This window comes from Neophocaena asiaeorientalis, unplaced genomic scaffold (assembly GCF_003031525.2).
Source record: "Neophocaena asiaeorientalis asiaeorientalis breed wild unplaced genomic scaffold, Neophocaena_asiaeorientalis_V1.1 scaffold70, whole genome shotgun sequence".
NCBI classification, from domain to species: domain Eukaryota; kingdom Metazoa; phylum Chordata; class Mammalia; order Artiodactyla; family Phocoenidae; genus Neophocaena; species Neophocaena asiaeorientalis.
The window spans coordinates 12,605,187-12,610,839 of NW_020175410.1; positions in this window are offsets into that span (position 1 = coordinate 12,605,187).

The following is a 5,653-nucleotide window of genomic DNA, read 5'->3' on the forward strand; positions in this document are numbered from 1 at the left end:
TTTGCAATCAGAGAAAATCCCCTTGCTTTTAGTAGCTCCGAAAGGTAGTTGAATTACAAATTTTCCCACTGAAAATGATCATGTTGAAGAAAACAAACATATCTCAAATTGGTCACACTAGAGGTACAGGTTTGAAGTAAATATTCCTGAGTGAAGCTAAAAGAAGCATTTTAATAAAGCTACTAGTTGGAATCTTCCATGACACTGAAATGATTGTTGCTGAGAGAAGAGAGGAAATGATTGTTTATTTAGATAGTTTACATCCTGATGTCTCCTAAGATAAATCTGAGGAAGTAAAAGAAAAAAAATATGTAAATTATTTATGTAATTATATATATTAAAAATATGTAATTATAGATATTTTATATATATAAATATTTTTGGCATTCATTTAATATATATTTTTAATATATTTATTTATATATTTTTATACATATATATAAAATGAATGCCAAAAATATTCAAAAGAGTAGAATTATTGCACAGCCTTTCCTCTAGAACAGATTGTTTGGGTCATGAGTTGTCACTAAAGAATTCTCCTTGAAATGATGTCTAATATTTCTTCTCATATAAAATATGACATTTCTATCCATAGGCCAGCAAACTGCGCTATCACAGTTACAAAACAAAAGTGAGAATTTATTTTTAAAATGGTAAAATGGAACCGAGTGCTCATCCGCTCTAGGATTCTATGCTTCAATATAATCTCATGTTCACTTTAGAACTGCTGAAAACTTGGCAGAGCAGAAAAGATTTTGCTATTCTATTACATTGTAAATCTACAATGTTTGTGAGGTTGCCTAGTCTAAAAAATCGCGGGTACTTCAAATAAAAGAACTATTGAGAGGATGAGGTAGCAAATGTGCTTTTCGGATTTATTTTTCAGGGAAAAGATGCCTCTTCAACTGAAGTTGGAATCTCTACAGTGCATCAGGGAAAATGTTCTGACTTAGCTCTATGTTCAGTGTAGATAAACTAAATTATATTCTGAGCTCTCCCATCCCTAAGATGCATTGTTGGATTGTGGTTTACAGAATTGTTCAGATTTTGGAACTATTATTAATAATTATACATTAGTGCAAGGCTATTTTTACTCAATTATTTTCTGACTCCTCCCCTCATCTCTCCATTTCTAGGAATACACATATGTTAAAATAATAACTACCTGCCAAGATACATCACCCTACGGTGAAAAGTGGGGAGGGAGGATAGTGGGGTCATTTTGTTTAACTTAACATTTTCTGCCAATAGTAAGAAACAGCAAAGAGAGGAAAGATGATATAAAGCAGGAGGGCTGGGAGGCCAATCTGATGCAGCAAAGCATACCTGCTCTCTCTGCATCCAGAGACACAGCTGCTTATCCTCTTGGTATAACTCCTCTTCAGTCACATATGCTCTAGCGTATTCAAACTACAAATGACCTTATTGATAACAGTTCAGAAATAGGGCCTGGGTATGTAATATACTCAAAAGCTGCACAGTCGTATCTGTTATATCACCACAACTGAGAGCCATCAGTGCGGACAGAAGGACTTGATGAATGCATTGTTCTCTTACAATTCTAAGATTTGTGGATATTACAGAAATTGAGTTTACTACAGCCTCAAGAGCACACATTTAATTCCTTCATAACACGTGAAATTGGTCCAGAGTGGAAGATACTTCAGTACAGTGAACGTTTGAAGATGCATGGTGGGCAAATCACGTCACTGACAAAAGAGATGAGCCCTTCAACTTTTCCCAAATTTTAGTTTCATGCTGGGTGCTGTCACAGCATAAGCATCAAAGCCAGAGAACAGCCTGATTTGAATTGCTTTGTATTGTTTGCAGCCTAGTGTGATCTACATAGATATTCTGATAGTATTTTTTCTATAACATTAATTAAGGCACTAAATAGTGTTTCTAAAAATAACAATTAAATGGATGCCCAAATTTAAAATGCATGTTTTAGCATTAAAATATGTCTATATATACACACACATGAAAGGTTATATATAACACATATATATATAAGTACTTTTATACTTTTATTTCGAAGTAAAAGATCTATATTTGAAGGCACCATTATCTGTTTATCAATATATTGTTAGTGGGGTAAATGATATAAAAGAAACAAAGATGAATGAGACGTTCCTTGCCATCAAGAAGTATGCCATATTACAAGGAAGATTTTTTAAGTTACCTAAATGTCCCCAGACTTGCAAAACTCTGGCTAAAAAGAGTTTAATTTAATTTTTATACATAGATTATTGTGACCTATTGGTGTGAAATTACCCTCATCTATGTACACCAGGTTTGGGAGAGTTTTCAAGCCACACATTTGTTCTGGAAAAAACTCCTCAGTTTACATTGTTCTCATTTCTGTCTGTCATGATGCTGGTTAACTTCATGAGCCACATGAAGGTAGTGGCTCAGACAATCACAGCTTATCTAAGAGAGGTGACACTGCTCAAGGTCAAGTAAACGTTTGCCTGATCACCTTTTTCCTTCTTAAAATTTCAACCTCATGTCACTTCAAGGATGATGATTAAATTGGAATGTTTTATATTGTGAAGAAGCCACATGGTGGACCCATATTATTCATTTTCTCTCTCTCTCTCCACATATGTGTGTGTATATATATATATATATATATATATACACACACATATATATAATTTCTATATATATATAACTTCTATATATAGTTTACATATGTAAATATATATAGTTTATATATAAAATACATACTATGTAAATGAAGACATAAATATATACAGTTTATATAAAACTTAAAATATATATTATATATAGTTTCTTTCTTTAGGTGTAGTTTCTGTCATGCTAGAGCTAAGAGGGGCAGGGCAGTAAGACATATGAGTGCTGTTCTCAAGGAGCTTACAGGTCATGAAAGGACTGGAGATAAATATAAATAACCATGATATCAATAAAAAGGAATATAAATAAAATTATATGGAGATCAGAATCAGGAGATATTACTTCCGGTTGAAGGACTCATAGATAAGGTGACAGTATAATTCATTATATAAACTTGCACACTTTTAAGAATGAAAGGGAGAACAATTGACAATAATGCCGGGAAAACAGGTGTTAACCACGATTGTTGCAGGCAAACCAGGACATATGAGTCACCTTGGAGGGAGGGTCTTGGAGAAGAGATATCATTTCATCTAAAGATCGAAAAATGGCCAGAAGCTGGACAAATAGAAATAAGGCAAGGGTCAGATAGAAGCAACACTATAAGCAAACTCATAGACATGATTTTTAAAATATGGATGGTTTTTTAAGATCAAAGATGATAAATTTATATACTAAAAAACACCAACAAATATAGGTGCTGTTTTGTGATCCTGGAAGGAATCAGTTGGCATGATAAAACTGGGTAATTCAATAAAGTGACTATTTACAGACATGCATGAAGGTTTATGAAACTATAATGGATAATTAAATCTCCCACACCAGCACCAACTGTGGGTTGTTTCCACCCTCTAAGCTTGAAGTGGCAAAGGGAATGGAGAGTTTCTGGAACCTGATGAGGGCTACTTGATAGGACCCATGACTTTCAGTAAGGACCATCACCCACTTGCAGTGACCTAGAATAGAGACGATGATACTGGAATAAATACCCGAAGTCACAAGTCACTCCCCTCACACCCACTGATCTCTTACTGTTACATTTCACTGGCCAAATCTAAACGGAAGCCAGCAGGTAAAAGAACTGTTGAAAACATATTGTTCAGCTACCTGGGGCACAATACAGGATGGAGAAGGGTGGGGAATGGATCTGGAGGTGCAAAGAGAATATATCTAAAACAGATATCCTAGCTGGGAGCAAGTTCAGTAAAGGAGAAGATGAAAAGCTGATTCTGAACATGGATAGGTCTAGGAGTGGAAAGAAAATATAGGATTGAAATTTGGAAAAGGTCAAAATTCTTTTGGGATCAACTAAATAATGTTGAGATTAACACATTTAACCCTGGTATCCTTTACTTCTTGGGGTCTGGACTGGTTTTTATGTTATAATGTTTTTACATAATGTTTGTAATGGTGACTTTAACGATTACTAGTTCAGATAGATTTGTGTAGCTCCTTCATATGTATGAATGAATGAAAGTATGTAAAACAAGAGCACCTCCTGAAAAGTGAAAATTTAAAGACCTTATATTAAGATAGAATCAAAGATGACTCTTGCTCAAATCCAGTATCATGCCCTGAGGGAATTTTCAACTAGAGCAACTTGAGAAGTTTCTATAAGCCTGTAAGTCATAAGGATGAAATGACCAATACATTTTACTCATGGTATTATTTTGGAACTTCAGTCCTGGTATGGCTAAAACAATTTTATTAAGTAAGCTCTGTCTGTATCCTGTACCTGGATTTTTGACTTATTTATCTTTGTTACCATTCTGCCTAGCTCTTATTCCTCCTTGTCCCTATTATCTTTTTCTCTTACAATCCCTAGCGTTCCAGTTTATTGACTGGAACCTCACTAACATATATTAGACTTTCCTGAGGCCAAAATTTTTGTTGCTAATGCTAGGTATCATTTAGGTTTTGTGCTATTTTTGAGCCCCATTTCGTATTAGTACAGCTTGTTTTTTGTGGTTTTTTTTGCGGTATGCGGGCCTCTCACTGCTGTGGCCTCTCCCGTTGCGGAGCACAGGCTCTGGACATGCAGGCTCAGCGGCCATGGCTCACGGGCCTAGCCGCTCCGCGGCATGTGGGATCTTCCCGGACTGGGGCACGAACCCGTGTCCCCTGCATCGGCAGGCGGACTCTCCACCACTGTGCCACCATGGAAGCCCCAGCACGGCTTGTTTTTAATGTAACTTCTCATTCCTATCCCGCAGTAATAGCTGCTCAACTGGATTATCATCTGTTCTCTTCTATTGTTCCTATTTAATTTATTGCACTTATCACAGACTGGACTTCATCAAAATTTGCAAATGAAACAGGTTTAGTTCTAGAATCCAGTTCCTCTCAGATGCCAAAGCATGCTACAATTGCCTGGGCCATATCTTCTTTCTTTACCATTTCCCTGAAATAATGCTGGCAAAATGCACCATTGATTACCTAAATGTCTAATCCAATGCATACTTCTCAGTTCTTATTCTATTTTTATACTTGCTGCTTGTAATAACTTTTTTTCCATCTTAAAATATCTCCTTTCATTTCTGAGACACTAATCTCCCTTAGTTCTCCCTAAATTTCTGATTCTTTCTTCTCCCTCTCTTTTGCTGACTCTTTTTCTGCTACGGCAGACTGTCTCCAGGATGGTTATCAATGACACTTGCCTTCTGGTATTTACACGTTGTGTTGGACCTTCCACACTGAGTAGGGCTGACCTATGTAATCAGCTGTAAAGGATATTGCAGAAATGGTCATGTGTGACTCCTGTGGCTAAGTCATAGAAGACATTGTAGCTTCCACCTTACTCTCTAGGATCACTTGCTTTCAAGAAACCAGCTGCCAAATCAGCATACAGTTATTAAAGAAGCTAAAAAGGTAAGTAGAGTTTTTATGAATTTCAAAGTCCTGAAAAAACAAACAAAAACTGAAATCAATATGCATTAAAGAGCAGAGAACCTTTAGATTTATTTGAGATACCACAGAGGGTAAGACCTTTTTTTTTTTTTTTTTTTTTTTTTTTTTT